The following is a 22669-nucleotide window of genomic DNA, read 5'->3' on the forward strand; positions in this document are numbered from 1 at the left end:
ATTCATTTGCCTAAAAATGTCGGCCATGGATACGGATCACTTTTTTACCCCTTTAGGTTCACAGACCTATTACAAAAGCCCCAAAGAGGTGGATAAAAATAGTTCGTTTCCAATGCAGTTAGATTGGAATCTAGAGCATCTTCTCCTAATTTTTTTATGAGACCTGAGGGGATCTTTTTCTGTACCATCCTCCAATGACAGTAATGACTCAGGGTCTCCAGGCCTATTTTTCAGTCACAACAGCTTATAATGGGGCAGCTAGACAGGGAAGCTACTTACGATGGCTGAAGTCACAGCTACCAATGACATTGAATTTCCCCCAAGGCATAGAACTCAGGTAAAAGCCCCATTCACTGGTCCCTATGCCATGCTATGTGACTGACTGTGTGTGTGGTTGTGTACTGGTAAATCTGCTAAGTACTACAGTCAGGGGCTTAGACATATAAGCTTTATGATGTATGATCTAACATTAGTTAGCTACTACTGAACAACAAATCAGCCCGCCACTTAGAAGCTTAAAATAATAACCATTTATTATTGATGACAAGTCAAACAATCAGCTGAGTGGTTCTGCAGATCTGAGCTGGGCTTGGAAGGGCTCTCATGTGTCTGTGGTCAGCTGTGGGTCTGCCAGGTGGCTTTACCGATCTTGGCTGGACTCTTGCCTATGTATGGGGACTAAGCTGGGACATCTTTGTCAGTTTGGCTCTCCTGCACATGTCTCATCTTCTAAGATGCTAGCTCAAGTATGTTCTAATGGCAAACCCAACGGAGGACAAGAGGGCGTGGAAGTCAACAAAGTCTCTTGAGGTTTTGACTTGGAACAGGCACCCCATCCTTTCTGTTGTTCTATCTGTGACAGCAATTTAAAAAACTAGTCTACATATGAGGAGTGGGAGAATAGACTACTCTTCCTGATGGGAGGAGTTGCAAAATCACATTGCAAAGGTGGTGGATACAAGGCAGGACGGAGAATTGGGGTCACTTCTGCAATTAATCTATTGCAGCTAGTAAAGAAAATGACAAAATCAGAATTAACAATTGTTTATTAAGCATCCACAAATCAAGTATTATTTCAATTTGCTTACTTCCACATTAAATAATAATAAATCTTTCTTCGCATTTGAAAATATCTTATAGGTTATCACAGTGCAAGAATTCCTGAGAATAGATGAGGCTTGTGATTCACAGTGTGGTGAGCATGAGTATACATCCTGTAGACTGTCAACTGCAGAGAGTGTACTGACGAGGGCCCGCAGCTGCTATGCTCTGGAAGACATCCCTGTGTTTGCACTGAAGCTACGTTTCCCATGAACTGCTCCCAACCAATGACTGAGCAAGACAGAGACACTAAAGCAGACCTGTTTCTGGAAGACAAGGGTCTCCTCTGATGGCTAACTTTGTGTTGAGAACTTCCCAATAGCTTTGCCAAAACTTTCTGAGTCTGCACGATAGTGTAGGAGGTTTCCACCCAACTTTCTCTTCCTCCCTCCTTCAGAGTCAGGCTGTAAGTGTCATCTGATGACTCTCCCAGCTTCTCCTGGTGCCCCTCTGCCCAGCCTCCCATTTTCTCTCACAGAGGGGTTTTACATAATAAATTCCTTGCACATTTAGTCCTGAGTTGGCATTCACAAGGACCTTTCAGAGAACTTGCTCTAATTCACATAGCAAACCACAAATTAAGAAAATTATAACAAAGTCTTTCGAGTTGTTTTCACAGATCTATAGAGAGAGGTGTAGACATACATGTGTGTGTCTAAAGCTATATATCTATCTCTTGATCTCTTTGTATCTGGGATGGTAGGGTGTGGATAATATCTATATGTTTGATATTTTATTGGGTGTAATCTCCATAAAGAAAGAGTTCTTAGGGCCTATAAGGTCTTAAAGTGATCCTAGTGTGTGTATTGGGAGGAGTGAAGTGAGGTCAACCACTTATTGAGTTCCTGTTGTATTCTTGACTTGCTTCCATATGCAAAATATCCACAAATTGGAGTATGCTTATTTTTCCTGTGATGATTCCATGACTACTTTGGAACAGTTAGTCTCTTCTTTTTCCTGTGATTGGTACACTGTGTGCTTTTGTTACTGTTACTGTCTTTCTGCCGACTATCACTCATGTACTGATGTGACAGCTGTGTAATTCACCAAACTGTTGGCAGCCCTTAACAATCCAATAAAGCAATACTGCCTAATTGGTCCTGCTCATAAAACCCTTAGGGAGACTGCTGGAAAACTGGCTGTGATTGACTGAAATGAGAACAAATGCTCAACCTGTTGAACGGTGTCTCAGGCTATTTGCTATAACATATGTATGTGTCTATATAAATTTGAGTATATGATGTGTATGTATACACAGACACACATTTATATTATATATATATATATATATGCCTCTGTTGAATTCTAAATATTTCAGCAACTTTTTGTTAACACAAGGTCCTTTCCTAGATAACCATGGTCCTCTTTAGACATTACTAATTTCATTGCACAAAGAGAATGAAAGTCCCATCTAGGTAAAGGATGGAAAAAAAGATTCTGAGGCTCCTTCAAACTGGAGTTGTTTTTTCTAACAGTTTTATTGAGATATAATTCACATTCCATACAATTCACCACAATAAAATGTAAAATCCAATGGCTTTTCATATATTCACGGAGTTGTGCAACCATCACAGTAATCAATTTTAGAATATTTTCATCAGCTCAAAGAGAAATCCCACAGGCATTAGCTTTTGCCCTTTGACCCCATCTCCTCATCCCCACAGCCCTAGACAACCACCAACCTACTATGGATCTGCCTATTCTGGACACTTCATATAAATGGAATCATATGATAATTCTTCCTTCGTGACTAGCTTTTTTCACTTAGCATTATGTTTCTCAGGTTTATCCTGCTGTAGCGTGTATCAGTACTTCATTTCTTTTTATTGCTGAATAATAGTCCATTATGTGGATATACCCATTTTATTTTTCCCTTGCATAGTTGATGGACATTTGGGTTATTTCCGTGTTTTGACTATTATGAATAATGCTGCCCTGAATATTTGGGTATAATTTTTTATTTGACATGTATTTCCATTTTTCTTCGGTATACATGAGGAGTAGAATTACTGAAGCATATGGTAACTCTATGCTTAACCTTTATTCTAGACTGTTTTCTGGTGTGGCTGTACCACTTTGCATTCCCACTATCAGTGTGTGAGGGTTCCATAGTCTCCTTACTAACTTTTTATTACCTGTCTTTTTTTATTCTAGCCTTCCTGGTGGGTGTAAAGTGGTACACTGTGGTTTTGATTTTCATTTCTCTGATGATGTTGAACGTCTTTTCATTGCTTATTAGCTATTTGTATATATCTTTGGAGAAATATTTATTCAGACCCCTTGCCCATTTTTAAACTGGGATACTTGGTTTTTTATTGTTGCGTTTTATTTATTTATTTATTTTTATTCATTTTTCTTTTTTTGAGGAAGATTAGCTCTGAGTTAACTACTGCCAATCCTCCTCTTTTTGCTGAGGAAGACTGGCCCTGAGCTAACATCCGTGCCCATCTTCCTCTACTTTATATGTGGGATGCCTGCCACAGCATGGCCTGCCAAGCGGTGCCATGTCTGCACCTGGGATCCGAACCGGCGAACCTTGGGCCTCCGAAAAGCAGAATATGCACACTTAACCACTGCACCACTGGGCTGGCCCCCAATTGTTGAGTTTTAATAGTACTTTTTATATTCTAGATATAAGACTTCTTTCAGGTATATGATTTGTAAATATTTTCTTCCAATCTGTGAGTTCTATTTTCACTTTCTTTTTTTTTTCTTTTTTTTTGAGGAAGATTAGCCCTGAGCTAACTACTGCCAATCCTCTTCTTGCTGCTGAGGAATACTGGCTCTGAACTAACATCCATGCCCATCTTCCCCTACTTTATATGTGGGACGCCTACCACAGCATGGCTTTTGCCAAGCGGTGCCATGTCCACACCTGGCATCCAAACTGGTGAACCCCGGGCCGCTGAGAAGCAGAACGTGCGAACTTAACCGCTGCACCACTGGGCCAGCCCCTATTTTCACTTTCTTGATAGTGTCTTTGAAGGACAAACGTTTTTATCTTTCAAGAAGTCCAATTTATCTACCTTTTGCTTGTATTTTTGTTGTGAAACCAGAACTTTTTAGAAGACTAACCAGCATGTTTTCTCCACATTGGGAATGGCTAGGTTTTCTCTCACTTAGCAGTGGTTTTATTAGTAGTGGATCCCTGGCACACTGTGTTAAGAAAGATTCTGAAGCTTATTCCACATTTCCTGAGGAATAGAGTAATGTTTGCCAAGGAGACAGGAATTGATAATATGTAACCTTTATTGCATACTGACATGATTGATATTTTGTAAAAATAACTATTATTTTCCTTGACAGCCTAAGAAAAGTTATGATATATAGTTCGAACAGGATTTTGATGAGAAGAAAAGTGAATCAACCTGGGCTTTCTCCCTCTTATTTTCTCTCTTCAGTCCTGCCTCCTGCTTAATATTATTCATTTATTTACTCAACAAATATTTATTAAGAATGTTCTAGACACTTGCAATGTAGTGAACAAGACAGGCATGAGCCTTGCCTACAATGAACCTGCATTCATTGGTGACCTCCACCTCCCTTGCACTTTTGGCCCTCTGCCTTTCCTCATCCTTGACCTCTGGATGCCACATAGCAGTTCTGGCGTGAAGATCTTAAACTGCTCGGTCAGCCCCCATCCTCTGGCCCAGGTGCATTATGCCATATGGCAGAACATACCATTTCTGGCCAGTACCTGACCAAGGCAAGGCAGAAGGTGAATGTGGTGAACAGTAATGCCCTAGGGAGTTGCTCAGAATAAGTGGAGTAGAATTAGAACATTCTAGTTCAAAGAGTTGGTTACCAGAAATGATTTCAACCCAGCATAGGCTCTGGTTTGTGGAACTGATGATAGCACTTCTCAAAGTCAGTCTAAGCTTGAAACAGATTAAGAGGGACTAATTGTGAATACATCTTGAAAGTGTTTTCCAAAGCCCTTTCCAGATTTATGCAATTTAATATCTGATAATTTTTTCAAACTGAAATTTTAAGATGACCAAGTGGACATAAAATCACTTCATGATAAATCTTATTTTTCAAAATCTTTCTTTTCGCAAACTTACAATCAGTAAGTAGTAGTAATTTCAAGAATGAAAATTACTTATTCTTACTACTGGTTAAAACCATTGCTCTAAGTGAACACATCCATTTAGACCAGATCCATTTCTAAAAATGTCTGATCTCATAAGACTGAGAATGAGGTATGGTCTCACACGAGAACTCAAATTAAGCAATTTTAGAAATTCCTAACTTAGCCTGAGGCTTGATAATGAATATTACATTTAAACTTTTTTTGTACTTAAAATATTCCAGTCTTTAATTCATGACTCACTAATAAACCATTTCTTTTTAACAATGGATGTTAGCACTATCTATATTTTACTGGATCATCAAACAGAAAATGAAAAATTCACCCAATTACCTGGATATTTTCTCTTTTTTTTTTAACAGTCACTTTGATATGATAACACACTCAGATGGTTGACCATGGATTTTTCTACGAATGAGAACATTTCAAGATTGTGATGATACTATGTAGCTCTTATAACTCTATACCCATCACTTTTTTTATTGTTTTTTTTTCTTCCCACTGGAGGTAATAAGATGAAACATAGTTGAACATTTCATTTTAAATTGTGTGGGTAGTCATAAACTAATAGATAGACACATAGACGCTTGATTGCTTCCATTTGTAATTTACACCTTTACCTGCAGGCAGGAAGCCATACTAGAAAATTAGAGAAGGGAAAGAGACGTGTGTTCACCTAGTTTTATCATCAGACTAATAGAGAGCTTTTTCCCCTTGTAATGTACTTTCCAGTATTATATCTTATCCCTCCAGGATTCCATTTGACATATGGAATTGAAAATAAGTCAATAACAAGCTCAGTGCTTGGGAAGATTATTTCTTTTCATTTTTTGCTATTTCATGAACACATTGAGAATATGTTTTTGATCAAGAGGCAGAGTTATATTTCCTATATTTGTATGGGAATCTGAGACTAATAGCCCTTGAATGGCTCAGTCGGCAAATCTATACTCATGCAGCGCTGTGTGAGGCTTCGAAGGAAATGAACTTGCTATATCTTTTTTAAAAAGATGATAAAATGTTACTAGGATTTGCCATCTTGAGTTTGATTTCCCTAGTTACAGTTAAAGGTAAACTTCAGTTTTTATCACAATCATATATAAAAAAAGTGAAATTATTTTCCAACTTCTAATTGACCAAAAAATAATCTTTTTGCTAGTTAGAAAAAAATAGGGAGGGTAATAAGCCTAGGTTTTCAATGTCAAATGAAATTTTCAACTGTTTAACCTCTTGATTCTAGGTAAACTGTAGAAAAAATATTTTCAGCTCATTGCAAAATTTAGATTAATTTAGTTTGGTTCGATTGATTTAGTTTGATATATAAACTCACAATATGATTTTATTTAATGAATGCTACTTGGTATAAAGAAAACAAAGGCTTAAGATTCACACACAGTTTCCCGATCTACCTCCACCATTAATTAGCAAGTCAGGAATTTTCTCTGGGCCTGACTTTGAATCTGTAAATTAAAGGGTGAGAGGTAACGAGGTAATAGGAGGGGCCGGCCGGTGGTGCAGCAGTTAAGTTCGCACGATCTGCTTCAGTGGCCTGCAGTTCCAGTTCTGATCCTGGGTATGGACATGGCACCGCTTGACAAGCCATGCTGTGGCAGGCATCCCACACATAAAGTAGAGGAAGATGGGCACAACTGTTAGCTCAGGGCCAGTCTTCCTCAGCAAAAAGAGGAGGATTGGCAGCAGATGTTAGCTCAGGGATAATCTTCCTCAAAAAAAAAAAAAAAAGAAAAGAGGTAATAAGAAATGATCTATCAAATCCCTCCAAATGGAAATTTCTGTACTACCTAGAATTTTTCTTCTGAAGTTGCCTTCATCTTATTTTTATCCCATTCTTCTAGCTTTTACTTAAAAATTCAAAATTAGGAGGTTTCTGAGCTATGCTGAGATTGTTTTAAATTTCCATTCTGATGTATTTATTTTTACAGTAAAATTAATATAAAATAAATTTGATCAGATTTATAAATAACTATTATGATTCTAAACTACTTCTACACTCCTTGCCCCTTTGTGTTCCCTGCTCTTAATGCATCGTGGGGGTTCCTCTCTCTGCCAGGGACATCTACCCAGGGGTAAACCTTTTAAATTGACAACCCTGAAGAGAGAACGGAGAGGTGACCAGAGACATTCTGGTGAGTCAATTTTTCTGAACAAAAAGGCATCTATTCATCCTGTGCAGTGAGGCCCCCTGGCTTTTGCAAATCTGGGTTCACAGTCAGTTGTGGCGCCATTGATCCACCGCCTGTCCCCTCCCGCACGCAGCAGTTGGGGCAAGACCACTGAGCAAAGGAGCGTCTTTGGAACTGAAGAGGGAGTCCTGGATTATTTACGAAAATGACATTTTCAGCATCTAAAACGCTGACAGCTGGGTGATTTAGCTCCCTCTCTGGAATCGTTGCCTTTCGTCTCAGTGGTGTCTCGTCGCTCTCCCCCAGCTCTCTCTCCCTAGCACAGATGGTAGTTCCAAAGATGTGAACGTAAGGAGAGAGCCCTGGTGCTATAAAAATAAGCAAGATGGTTTCCCCTCTGGGTTTTTCTCACCAATGCAGCCATTGCTGCTGTCATGTCCTTTTTAAAAGGATGAAGGATAGTCGCGGGAATAGCGATGATAGAAAAAGTCAATGAATAAATAATATTGTAAATATAAAAGTTTTTCTGTGCCGGAGCTGAAGACTTTTTTCTTACTTTTAAGTGCGAGTGTAACTTTTCGTTTAAGTGATGGCTCTCTTCCTTGATTTGAAGGACACACACTCACACATTACTTAAAAGTCATCTTTAGAACTGAAAGTACCTTATTTTAAAACCTATTGGCACTTTCACTGTTTTTCTCAAAGGAAGTTAATGATGCTCAATACAAGTTGTTGTTTTTTTCCGTTATTTGTTTTTAGCTCTAGTCATCCCCATCATCAGCTGTCAGCTGATCATAGGGAATATGAAGCAGTCCCCAACAGCTCTGTAAAGGGCAAAGATTATTGGTAGATTTTTATATTCCTTCATAAAGATTCTAGGTTTCAAAGGTACTTTCTAGTATACTTTAAAAATGAGGAGGAAAATAAAAAAAACCCACGCAACTATTGAGGGATTGATAGGGGTCAGTTCTGTTTCTGCCTTACATTTATTTCAGAGAGAATGGGGGAAGAATTGGGCAGATTTGGTGTTATCACAACACACAGAGATGGTTCCGGGGGGATAGTTAGGTTCAAAGGATCATTGCCCTGTCGCCTGAACATCAGGGAGAATTTGACAGGTTGGAGCAGGTCATCCTTTATTGGCCAAAGGGAATTAAATTGACTGATAAGCCTAATCCAGGATTCATCACTAGCAATGATAAACGATTTTATTTTTAAAGTGTCATCACTCAGTTGTTTCCTATTGGAAGAGATGTGGGGTTTTTTTTCCCCTTAAATTGTTGGGAAGTAGCATACATAGCAGAAATAACATTTTTTAGACTAAGATAAGGCCTGTGTTCCAGTAGTGTCTCCGCTTAAAAGCTGTGAAATTTTGGGCATACTATTTTACCTGTCTGTGTCTTATTTTCTTAATCTGTAAAATTAGCATGATAATACTTGGTCCACTTACTTCACAGAGATGATATATGATAATATATGTAAAATTCCTTTGTGAAATATAGAATTCAATATACATATAAGGTGTTACTAGTGCTGAATGGTTAGAACATCTTTGTATGTCTCCAGGTTGTAATATTTTAAATCCCTCAAAGGACATAAAGCAAGATTGTTTTAATCATAGCATCAATACAATTTATAATGACAATTTTTCCATAATGCTTGTGCTGAGGATTGTACATCAAGCTATTGGTGAGTTTACAGGACCCTGGAGGTTTAGCTTTAGTAAGAGATCATCTGATTCAAGAGTTCTCTGCCTCCCTAGACTTATATTAAATCAGAGGATTGGAAGAAAATCTACTGTTTGATGAAGAGAAACAGAATCTTGCCACCTCTAAAATAATCTCAAGAGTTTGGGAATATTTACCTAGTTCTCTCAGGTCTTTATTTACCTTGTAAGCATGCTGGTAAGGCAAGTAGCAAAATTTTTTATTTTATTTTATTTTTTTATTAATGTTATGATAGGTTACAATCTTGTGAGATTTCAGTTGTACATTTTTGTTAGTCATGTTGTGGGTACACCACTTCCCCCTTTGTGCCCTCCCCCCAACCCCCCTTTTCCCTGGTAACCACCGATCAGATCTCCTTATCAATATACTAACTTCCACCTATGAGTGGAGTCATATAGAGTTCGTCTTTCTCTGACTGGCTTATTTCGCTTAACATAATACCCTCGAGGTCCATCCACGTTGCTGTGAATGGGCCAATTTTGTCTTTTTTTATGGCTGAGTAGTATTCCATTGTGTATACATACCACATCTTCTTTATCCAATCATCAGTTTCTGGGCATGTAGGTTGGTTCCACGTCTTGGCTATTGTAAATAATGCTGCGATGAACATAGGGGTGCGACGGACTCTTAAGATTTCTGATTTCAGGTTCTTAGGATAGATACCCAGTAATGGGATGGCTGGGTCATAGGGTATTTTTATTTTTAACTTTTTGAAAAATCTCCATACTGTTTTCCATAGTGCCTGTACCAGTTTGCATTCCCACCAACAGTGTACGAGGGTTCCTTTTTCTCCACAACCTCTCCAACATTTGTCGCTCTTGGTTTTGGATGTTTTTGCCAATCTAACGGGTGTAAGGTGATATCTTAGTGTAGTTTTGATTTGCATTTCCCTGATGATTAGCGATGATGAACATCTTTTCATGTGTCTATTGGCCATATTCATATCTTCTTTTGAGAAATGTCTGTTCATGTCCTCTGCCCATTTTTTGATCGGGTTGTTTGTTTTTTTGTTGTTAAGCCATGTGAGTTCTTTGTATATTATGGAGATTAACCCTTTGTTGGATAAGTGGCTTGTAAATATTTTTTCCCAATTAGTGAGCTGTTTTTTTGTTTCAATCCTGTTTTCCCTTGCCTTGAAGAAGCTCTTTAGTCTGATGAAGTCCCATTTGTTTATTCTTTCTATTGTTTCCCTCAACTGGGGTGTTATAGTGTCTGAAAAGATTCTTTTGAAACTGATGTCAAAGAGTGTACTGCCTATATTCTCTTCCAAAAGACTTATTGTCTCAGGCCTAATCTTTAGGTCTTTGACCCATTTTGAGTTTATTTTGGTGTGTGGTGAAAAAGACTGGTCAATTTTCAATCTTTTGCATGTGGCTGTCCAGTTTTCCCAGCACCATTTGTTGAAGAGACTTTCTTTACTCCATTGTAGGCCCTCTGCTCCTTTGTCGAAGATTAGCTGTCCATAGATGTGTGGTTTTATCTCTGGGCTTTCAATTCTGTTCCATTGATCTGTGGACCTGTTTTTGTACCAGTACCATGCTGTTTTGATCACTGTAGCTTTGTAGTATGTTTTGAAATCGGGGATTGTGATTCCGCCGGCTTTGTTTTTCTTGCTCAGGATTGCTTTAGCAATTCGCGGTCTTTTGTTGCCCCATATGAATTTTAGGATTCTTTGTTCAATATCTGTGAAGAATGTTCTTGGGATTCTGATTGGGATAGCATTGAATCTGTAGATTGCTTTAGGTAGTATGGACATTTTAACTATGTTTATTCTTCCAATCCATGTGCATGGAATGTCTTTCCATCTCTTTATGTCATCGTCAATTTCTTTCAAGAAAGTCTTGTAGTTTTCATTGTATAGATCCTTCACTTCCTTGGTTAAGTTTATCCCAAGGTATTTTATTCTTTTCGTTGTGATTGTGAATGGGATTGAGTTCTTGAGTTCTTTTTCTGTTAGTTCATTGTTAGTGTATAGAAATGCTACTGATTTATGTATGTTGATTTTATACCCTGCTACTTTGCTGTAGTTGTTGATTGTTTCTAATAGTTTTTCTATGGATTCTTTGGGGTTTTCTATATATAAGATCATGTCGTCTGCAAACAGCGAGAGTTTTACTTCTTCGTTACCTATTTGGATTCCTTTTATTTCTTTTTCCTGCCGAATTGCTCTGGCCAGCACCTCCAGTACTATGTTGAATAGGAGTGGTGAAAGTGGGCACCCTTGTCTTGTTACTCTCCTCAGAGGGATGGCTTTCAGTTTTTGTCCATTGAATATGATGTTGGCTGTGGGTCTGTCATATATGGCCTTTATTATGTTGAGGTACTTTCCTTCTATACCCATTTTATTGAGGGTTTTTATCATAAATGGGTGTTGGATCTTGTCGAATGCTTTCTCTGCATCTATTGAGATGATCATGTGGTTTTTGTTTTTCATTTTGTTGATGTAGTGTATCACGTTGATTGACTTGCAGATGTTGAACCATCCCTGTGTCCCTGGTATAAATCCCACTTGATCATGGTGTATAATCTTTTTGATGTATTGCTGTATTTGGTTTGCCAAAATTTTGTTGAGGATTTTTGCATCTATGTTCATCAGTGATATCGGCCTGTAGTTCTCCTTCTTTGTGTTGTCCTTGTCAGGTTTGGGGATCAGAGTGATGTTGGCTTCATAGAATGTGTTAGGGAGTACTCCATCTTTCTCAATTTTCTGGAACAGTTTGAGAAGAATAGGTATTAAGTCTTCTTTGAATGTTTGGTAGAATTCTCCAGAGAAGCCGTCTGGTCCTGGACTCTTATTTTTGGGGAGGTTTTTGATTATCGTTTCTATTTCCTTACTTGTGATTGGCCTATTCAGATTCTCCATTTCTTCCTGATTCAGTTTGGGGAGATTGTAGGAGTCTAGGAATTTGTCCATTTCTTCCAGGTTGTTCAATTTGTTGGCATATAGTTTTTCATAGTATTCTCTTATGATCTCTTGTATTTCATTGGTATCTGTTGTGATTTCTCCTCTCTCATTCCTAATTTTATTTATTTGCCATTTCTCTCTTCTTTTCTTGGTGAGTCTGGCTAAAGGTTTGTCAATTTTGTTAATTCTTTCGAAGAACCAACTCTTTGTTTCATTGATCCTTTCTATTGTGTTTTTTGTTTCAATATCATTTATTTCTGCTCTTATTTTTATTATTTCCCTCCTTCTACTGACTCTGGGCTTTGTTTGTTCTTCTTTTTCTAGTTCTGTTAGGTGTCGTTTGAGGTTGCTTATGTGAGCTTTTTCTTGTTTAGTGAGGTGAGCCTGTATTGTGATGAATTTCCCTCTTAGGACTGCTTTTGCTGCAGCCCAAATGATTTGGTATGTCGTGTTCTGATTTTCATTTGTCTCCAGATAATATTTGATTTCTTCTTTAATTTCTTCAATGATCCATTGTTTGTTTAGAAGCGTGTTGTTTAGTCTCCACATTTTTGCACCTTTCTCTGCTTTTTTCTTGTAGTTGATTTCTAGTTTAATAGCATTATGATCAGAAAAGATGCTTGATATTATTTCAACTCTCTTGTATTTATTGATGTTTGCTTTGTTTCCCAAAATATGGTCAATCCTTGAGAATGTTCCATGTGCACTTGAGAAGAATGTGTAAGCTGCTGTTTTTGGATGAAGTGTTCTATATATGTCTATTAAGTCCATCTGGTTTAATTTTTCATTTAATTCTATTATTTCCTTGTTGATTTTCTGTCTGGATGTTCTGTCCATTGGTGTTAATGGTGTGTTGAGGTCCCCTACTATTATTGTATTGTTGTTAATGTCTTCTTTTAGTTCTATTAAGAGTTGCTTTACAAATTTTGGTGCTCCTGTGTTGGGTGCGTATATATTTATAAGTGTTATGTCTTCTTGGTGGAGAGTCCCTTTTATCATTATATACTGTCCCTCTTTGTCTTTCTTTATCTGTTTTGCTTTGAAATCTACCTTGTCTGATATTAGTATAACGACACCTGCTTTCTTTTGTTCATTATTAGCTTGGAGTATTGTTCTCCATCCCTTCACTCTGAGTCTGTGTTTGTCTTTGGGGCTGAGGTGTGTTTCCTGGAGGCAGCATATTATTGGGTCTTGTTCTTTGATCCATCCTGCCACTCTGTGTCTTTTGATTGGGGAGTTCAATCCATTTACATTTAGAGTGATTATTGAGATGTGGGGGCCTACCACTACCATTTTGTGTCTTGTTTTCTGGTTTTCTTCAATTTCCTTTGTTTCTCCTCCCATGGTTTAATCTGTTCTGATGAAGAGCTGCTACTCTCTGTTGTTGTCCTTCTACTTATCTCCTCTGCTCTTGGTTTTGTAGCCACTTTCCTTTTTTGGATTTTTCAGGAATGAGGGTTTTCCTGAGGATTTCCTGAAGAGGAGGTTTTGTGGCAATGAACTCCCTTAATTTTTGTTTATCTGGGAAAGTTTTTATTTCTCCATTGTATTTGAAGGATATTTTCGCTGGGTAGAGAATTCTCGGCTGTAGATTTTTGTTCTTCAGATTTTTGAATATATCATTCCACTCTCTTCTAGCCTGTAAAGTTTCTGCTGAGAAATCTGCTGATAGCCTGATGGGGGTTCCTTTGTAGGTTAGTTTCTTTTGCCTGGCTGTCCTTAATATTTTCTCCTTGTCGTTGACTTTTGCTAGCTTCACTACTATATGCCGTGGAGTTGGTCTTCTTGCATTGATAAAGTTTGGAGATCTATTGGCTTCTGTCACCTGAAGATCCATCTCTCTCGCCAGATTTGGGAAGTTCTCAGCCATTATTTCTTTGAATAGGCTTTCTGCCCCTTTCTCCTTCTCTTCTCCCTCTGATATACCTATAATCCTTACATTGCATCTCCTAATTGTGTCTGATAATTCTTGGAGAGTTTCTTCCTTTCTTTTTAGTCTTACTTCTCTGTCCTCCTCTGCCTGCAGCAATTTTATATTGCCATCTTCCAAATTGCTAATTCTTTCCTCCATATTATCGGCCCTACTGTTCAGTGCATCTAGATTTTTCTTAATCTCCTCTATTGTGTTCTTCATTTCCAATATTTCTGTTTGGTTCTTCTTTATCATATCAAACTCTTTTGTGACATAGCTCCTGAACTCGTTGAGTTGTCGGTCAGAATTCTCTCTTAACTCATTGAGTATTTTAATGATGGCTGTTTTGAAGTCATCATCATTTAGGTTATATATCTCATTTTCTTCGGGATTGTTTTCTGTGTATTTGTTATTTTCCTTCTGTTCTGGAGATTTAATGTATGTTTTCATATTGCTTGATGTTGTTGATTTGTGCCTCCACATAGAGATAGAGTTTAATTGCTCCTTTCACTTGTTTCTGCTGCTGCAGTGGCAGAGCAGCTGTTTATACTGCACCAACCAGGAACCCTATCCGCAGTTGCTAACTGGGCCTGGGCCCCTCCTCGTAGTCACAGTGGTCCTTTGGATTCCCTCCTCTGCTGTGGGGGCCGTCACAGGGGGGCTTCAGGCTGCTGATGCCTACTGTTGCAGCCCACCTAGACGTGCTCCCTCCTTGGGGTCTGCAACGGTGTTATGGGCTTTTCCAGCGGCCAGGGGTGGGATCACTTATATTTGTCGCTCCGTCACTGTCGGCACCCACCAAATCTCACTTGTCCACTATGGGTTGCAGGAGAGCTATTGGCATCTTCTACAGTCTGTGGTTAGTTCACCTAGCTATGCTACTTTTGTCCCAGGGTCTTCCAGCCTGTGGCTGCCGGATGGGTGCTTTCTACTAGTGCTGTGCAGAGGCTTTCCCTGAGGCTGCTGTGAGCCTGTAGGGTTTCCCCCTAGGCTACGGAGCTGGGTCGCTGGAACTCCCACCAGCCCCAGTCCTGTTCCCCAGGAACTCGGGGAGCCCTTTGCCCTGTGTTGGGGGATAGCTGGAGATCCTGATTTCAGTGGTAGCTGGTCAGCTGCTGCCCTGCCTGATATTCTCCTCTCTGGGACCCTCCCGGTATTGTGGATGCTGGGTGTGACCCCTCTGCCAATAGCAGACAGAGAGTTCTGTCTGCTGCCTGGGCAGAACTCTGGAGCTTCCCCTCCAGGCCGCAGAGCCGGCCTCTGGAGCTTCACCCAGCCTCAGTCCTCTCCGAGATCTCCAAGATCTCCAGCAATCCCCAGCCCCACGGGGCGGGCAACGGCAGCCTGGGGTCACCTCGTCCTCTGGGATTCCCTCCGGGACCTCCCGGAGTTGTGAATGTTGGGCGTGACCCCTCCACTAATGGAAGACAGAGATTTCCATCTGCTGCCCGGGCAGAACTCTGGAGCTTCCCCTCTGGGGCGCGGAGCGGGCCTCTGGAGCTCCACCCAGCCCCAGTCCTCTCCAAGATCCCTGGCAATCCCCAGCCCCACGGGGTGGGCAACGGCAGCTGGAGGTCACCTTGCCCTCTGGGATTCTCTCCGGGACCCTCCCGGAGTTGAATGCCGGGTATGGCCCCTCCGCTAATGGCAGACAGAGAGTTTTGTTTGCAGCCTGGGTAGAACTCTGGAGCTTCACCCAGCCCCAGACCTCTCCGAGATCTCCGGCAATCCCTAGCCCCACGGGGCGGGCAATGGCAGCTGGGGGTCGCCCCACCCTCTGGGGTTCTCTCCGGGACTTTCCCGGAGTTGTGAATGTTAGGTGTGGCCCCTCCACTAATGGCAGACAGAGAGCCCTGTCTGCTGCCCAGGTGGAACTCCGGAGCTTCCCCTCCAGGGCGCAGAGCCGGCCCCTGGAGCTTCACCCAGCCCCAGTCTGCTCTGAGATCTCCAGCAATCCTTAGTCCCACGGGGTGGGCAACGGCAGCTGGAGGTCACCTCGCCCTCTGGGATTCTCTCCGGGACTTTCTCGGAGCCGTGAATGCTGGGCTTGGCCCCTCCACTAATGGCAGACAGAGAGTTTTGTCTGCTGCCCAGGCGGAACTCTGGAGCTTCCCCTCCGGGGCGCGGAGTCGACCTCTGGAGCTTCACCCAGCCCCAGTCTGCTCTGAGATCTCCGGCAATCCCTAGCCCCACCGTGCAGGCAGTGGCAGCCGGGGGACCTCCGTACCCTCAGCGACTCTCTCTGGGACCCTCCAGGCACCGCGAACACCAGGCAGGATCTCCCCGCCAATGGCAGGGGGAGACTCTCCCCACGGGCCCAGGTGTGCAACTCCAAAGTTTCCCTCTGCATTTAGGAGTAATTGCTGGGGGTTTAGGTAGGGCTCTGGTCACCTGTTTCCACCGTCGCTCCTCTGTTGTGTGCTTGCTCCTGCCTTAGATGTGTGTTGATCGTCTGGGGGCGTCCATTGGAAGAAAGCCGCCTGCGGGTACCAGGCTGTTTGGTTGGGGTCGGAGAGTTTTCACCTATTTCCACATCCTCCCGGAGGAAAGTCCGTCTGCCTTCCGATGTATAGTCACGTGGGTCTCTCAGACGTCCTGAGATGCTGTCTGGATATCCTTTGTCAAGCGGTAAGTGTCCAAACAATTGTAGACTCAAAGGGGGAGAGACAAAGAGGACTACTCATGGCGCCATCTTGGATCCTCCCCGGCAAGTAGCACAATTTATTAGTATAATATACCAGTTGAAAAAGTATATATGCTTGCAAGAAAGAAGAAGAATTTTGATATATTTCCTATCACAGTATCTGAGTTAAATTAATTGATATCCAAAGCCCTCTGGGAGGCATTATTGTACTTGGTGATTATATCTTTGAAAGATTCACCACAAATTGTTGAAAGTATGTCTTTACTTGGTATTTAAGACTTCCACACAGTAAGCCCACTCTGAAAGGAAGGGAGGAAGGAAGGAATGAAGGAAGGAAGGAAAGAAACTACTAATTGTTTTTTTGAGGAAAACTGGTCCTGAGCTAACATCTGTACCCATCTTCCTCTGCTTTATACGTGGGATGCCTGCCACAGCATGGCCTGATGACTGGTGAACCCTGGGCCATGGAAGCAGAGCATGCCAACTTAACCCCAAAACTACTAATTTTTATTGAAAACCTCCTATGTCCCAGGCTTTGCATACGATGACAAATTTAATCCTCTTGATAACTCTGTGAGATAAAGTTTTTATTTTTGAGGAAGATTAGCCCTGAGCCAATTGCTGCCAATCCTCCTCCTTTTGCTGAGGAAGACTGGCCCTGAGCTAACATCCGTGCCCATCTCCCTCTACTTTATATGTGGGATGCCTGCCACAGCATGGCTTGCCAAGCGGTGTCATGTCCGCACCCAGGATCCAAACCAGTGAACCCAGGGCTGCCGAAGTGGAAAGTGCGAACTTAACCACTAGCCACTGGGCCCCAAGGTAAAGTTTTTTTTGTTTGCATTTTACAAAAGAGAAAACCGATGCTCAGAAAAATTAAATTGACAGGATCATACAGCTAGTAATGGCAGGGACTGTAATCAAATGAAGGCTTGTTCAAAGCCTCATGCTCTTTCCACATGCTAATGGGATCAATACATATGAAAGGTACCATTTAAAGATTACCTACTCTTACTACCCTGTACATAGTGCTTTCTATGAGTGAGACACTGATTTAAGTGCATTATGCATATTAACTCATCTGATTCTCTCACAATTCTATGTGGTAGAGATTATCACCAATCAAGTTTACAGATGAGGAAACTAAGCAAAGATAGGTTGAATAACTTGCACAAGATAACTCAACTAGAAAATATTGGGGCTGGAGTTCAAATCCTGGGAGTCTGGCTCTAGAGCCAATAATCTAGTTCTCATGCTTGTTCCTGTATGTGTATAATTTTTTAATCACCAGAACAACTCTATAAAGTGAGTCCTATCTCCATTTTACAGGTGGGGAAGCTGGGAGTTCCAGTAGCCTTCAGAGCTGGGATGCAGTCCAATGTTCATTGACTCCTGTATGCACCTTTTAGACTGACTCCACTACACCTTTCAGCCTCCTTGAGTGCGAGGCAGGGAACAGATATCACTTAATCTTTCATCTCTGATTTTTTTTCTAGCTCAATTCCAGAAGGAAAGAAAAATTGGGCTTATTCATTTCTTATGTGTATTAGGGTTTTTACCACACGGCAGAGCATTTGAGACAAATGTAGAGATAACATCATGCTGGTTATGAATGCAGCATGCAGAGGCAAAGGGAACTGGGCTCTCATCTATTGGTTGGGTAGTCTATCCTTTGACAGTTACTTGAACTTTCTAAGCCTCTGTTTGTTCATTGATAAAATGGGAAATCACACTAATACCTATGTCATGGGGTTATTGATTGAGGTTTAAGTGAGTTGATGCTTATTAAATGTATACTTTCTACAGTACCCATACATTGCAATATGCAACAACTTTTATTAAAAAGTTATAAAAGCTAAAAACTAGTCACATCTTCTCATCACTATGATGACATCAGCTTAACCATTCACTCAAATACTTACTCACGTACTCACTTTTTGAATATTTATTACACATCATTATGTTCCAGGACTTAGTTCTTCGAAGATAAAGAGAATACAGACTCTGAACGTCAGTGATTCCTTATCTTCCAAGTAGAGCATTCCACAAAGCGTGTACTTCAGAACCTTAATTCTTCACAGTGCTCCACAAGAAAAATGTTTCCCAGTTGAGTGAATTTGGGAATGTTCCTGTAGAGTATCTACTTACAGGATCTTCATAGCATGCACTGAATATTAAAGGCTCTCAGAAGACTGGCATTTGAGTGATCTGTTATCTGGTTTAACTCAGCATTTCTTCAGCTTAATTATTGAGGTTGTTTTTTCCTGGCATACGAAATAATATCCCATAGAATTAATAGTACAGCAAACATAATTTGGTAAATATAATTCATTTCCAAGTACTCTTTTCTATTTATTTCTGCTCCTTTCTTAACTTAGACTCTTGAATGATTTCTTCTTCCATTTATTGGGGAGAACAAAATCACCACCTTGTGCTAGTGTAATTGCCAGGTACGTTTGCTAAACAAAAAATGAAACCACTTGTTATTTGGCAGAACAATTGGTTCCTTTGTCCCAATACATGTCTATAAACCTGTAAGTGTATTTTAAAAAGATAAATGATATCACTTTATTCACTAGTAACGTATGAGGAAAGAAAAATGGTGGGCAAAATAAGGACCCCAAAAGCAAAATATTGGAATATCTTTCACGACATTGGATCTGTACAATCTGTTAAATCTTTTAAATGATGGTTACTAGTATTTACTAGATTACTTGGTTATAAATAAGGAAACTCATCTCTATTTACCTTAAAGAAAATAAGAAATCTATGAGAAGGATACTGAACCTTCACACAAAATTGAAGGAAAAATTAAACAACCAAGGACTCAGAAAGGAAGTCAACAAAGGCAGCCTCTCAGGGATCTTAGTATCAAGAGTTTCCTGATATTCTGTCTTGGTAGTTGTCATTAACAGCATTAATTTCCTGATTTCCACTTTCTGTTTCACTCTGATCTAAACACAATATTCCTTTAAAAGAATCTTACTGGTCAAAGTAGATCAGAAGTCTTCCCTTGGAGTGATCAATCAGTTCTATTTGGCAGACAGGGTTTGATATTATAGGCATGGTCATTGGAATTCTGAACTACTATTAAAGTAAATGCACCTTCTCTGGAATGGATCACTAGTAACTATTGATATGGCAAATGCATTTTCCCATTGTCCAACTGTAAAGATAATAAAAAAGTTCATATTTATGTGCTAAGGACAGTAGTACATATTCAGTCTTGTTCTAAGATTGTTAACTTTCTACTTTTGATCATAATGTAGTCCAAAGAGAACTTCATCATTTTGACATTCACAGTACACTTCTTGGGCACTTTATTGATTACTTCATTCTAATTTGACCTCATATACAGGAGGTACTTAAGTCTGATGCCTTAGGAAGATACAAGGAGAGGATAGAAGACAAACCCTGCAAAGATTCACCCTTTCTTCACAAGTTTGAATTCTTCTAGCTTAAATGGCCTATTTCCCAGGGTTAGTGGGATGCTTCTGCTAGATGATAAAATAAGGATGCTATTCAATTTGACACTATGACTACCATCTTGTCTTTTTGATTTTTTGCAACTGACCAGCAGATAAAAAAATAATATTGGTGGGGATAGTTAAATCATTACCAAGAGTTGCTATAGTTTTTGCTCAAAAAACGGAAGTGAGAAGAATATACCTGAAACTTAGAGAATTCATTAGGGTGTCTCTTGGTGTTTCCATGACCATTTTTAAGCATAAATAAGAAGTTGCAGCAACCATGCTCAGAAAGTGTCAATCAAATTGATGAATTGACTTAATAATGAAAATCAGTGTCACCTTTGGTACATGCCACCTGGGACTGCTGAAATGATGTCTGTGGGTGAGGGAAATCTAGATGAGTTGATGAAGGCGGAAGATGATAAATATCAATTTCAGTTTCAAAAGAGTTGTTAATTGTACATTTTTGTATTCAGATTATTTTGTGGATTGTAGCAGGTCACTTGAGATCTCTGTGATGGACTGGATTTGAGCAGATCTGACTGGTACAAGAGGTGAATGTATTAGGTATTTGGTATGTCCTGATCCACATCTTCTCAGTCTACCTTTTTTTTTTTTTTTTAAAGATTTTATTTTTTCCTTTTTCTCCCCAAAGCCCCCCGGTACATAGTTGTGTATTCTTCGTTGTGGGTTCTTCTAGTTGTGGCATGTGGGACGCTGCCTCAGCGTGGTCTGATGAGCAGTGCCATGTCCGCGCCCAGGATTCGAACCAACGAAATACTGGGCCACCTGCAGCGGAGCGCGCGAACTTAACCACTCGGCCACGGGGCCAGCCCTCAGTCTACCTTTTTATTCTCGGCATTACAGTGACTAGCTGCATGAAGATGAAGCCATCAACACCTCACCTCATCTGCACCATGGATCTATAGTTTCTGCCTCAGAACTTGTCTGCTGCTATGCGCAGCTTGTCTGCTAGCATTAGCCCACTCAGCCATTCTAATGCGTGCACATCTGAAATTGCAGGGGATTCAACATCCTTGGAACAACCGTCAATCAGGGAATGAGAATTAGTGGATAAATATTCCTCTCTTTCATGTCAAAGGTGGACCATTCTGAGGCACATTCTACACTCTTCATCAGTGGGACTGAGCCCCAGTTACTCAGTGATAAATAGCTCATTAATAGCTTTCCTTTCTTACCTCTTACACTTTTAGACTTATCTTAGTTTTCTGGAATAACTTTCCAAAATAAACTATATGCATACAAACCTTGGGTTTAGCCTCAGCTTTATGAAGTAGCCTAAGGTTAACACTTATGTTCGTTTGATGTATGATCCATGTGCAAGTGCAATGCAATGAGGAAGTAAATGGAACCATGTTGGCAAAGGTCATCAAGAGGACATGACTGCCAGTTGACTCAAGAGCTAGACCTGGACAATTGGAGGCTCCCCATCCCCTCCTCTATTCTTGGAAAGTACATGCTGCTCACCATTCCCACAGAGGGAGAGCCATTTTCAAGGACACAGCCTTGAGAGAGCACTGTGTTCTTGAGACCATCTTGACGGTGTACATGACTGGTCCAAGTTAAGGCCTCTGTATAAACTTTGAGGATTCTGGCAGACAGATGCAGAGACGTACTCATCTTGCAGTCACTCAAAACAAGCCTTGTAGGTAAGTTCCATTGTTTGTTAAATCTCTTGTTTATGAACCAACAAGCTGGATCAAAATGAAAAAATACATTAAAAAAATGACTTCATAAAAACAATTTCACATGGATTGTATTCCTAAATAAGAGTGGTAAAACAATAACTATTTTAGAAAATAAAATAAAGTAATATCTTTAAGGACTTTGCATAGGTAATTTCTTTAACAGAACACAAAAGCACTTAGCCATAAGGATAAATATTGTTCATGGCACTTGATTTGCATTTAAAGCTTCGGTTTATCCAAAAACAACTAAGAGAATGAAAGATAGCCACCGAGTAGGAGAAGGTATTTACAATACATACATCTGACAAGGAACCCATAACCAGACTATGTAACAACTCCTACACACCAATAAGAGAAAGACAACTCTATTTTTTAAATGGGTAAAAGACTTGTATAGGCACTTCATCACCAGATTGGGCTCTGAATTCTTTTAAATTGCAAATATGCTCAAAATAGTTAAGCTTTTATAAATAATTTATTTTTTAGTGTGAATAAATGCAAACAAGTAAAGTCATGCATTGCTTAACAATGGGGATACCTTCTGAGGAATGTGTTGTTAGGCAATTTTGTCGTTGCGCAAACATCATAGAGCGTGCGTACAGAAACCTAGATGGTATAGCCTACTATACACCTAGGCTATATGGTACTGATCCTTATGGGACCACCATCACATATGCGGTCTGTCATCGACTGAAATGTCATGTGGTGCATGACTGTATAGAGGGAATTAGGAGAGGATGGTGGGTCTCTTAGGAAATGGGCACATGAGGTCAGTAGAAAAAATACGGAAGATCAAAGAAACATTTTTTTGTGCTTCAGAATTTGTTAATAAATTTTACATACTTTTTAAATAACAGGAAATATTTAATTATGCTTGCTTGAGGTTTGGTTGGAGGTGAACGGATAGAGAAGATTCTTTAATAAAGTATGATTCCCTGGCACATTGCTAGAATCTTTTCAATTTGCT

This window comes from Equus asinus, chromosome 2 (genome assembly GCF_041296235.1).
Source record: "Equus asinus isolate D_3611 breed Donkey chromosome 2, EquAss-T2T_v2, whole genome shotgun sequence".
NCBI lineage: Eukaryota > Metazoa > Chordata > Mammalia > Perissodactyla > Equidae > Equus > Equus asinus.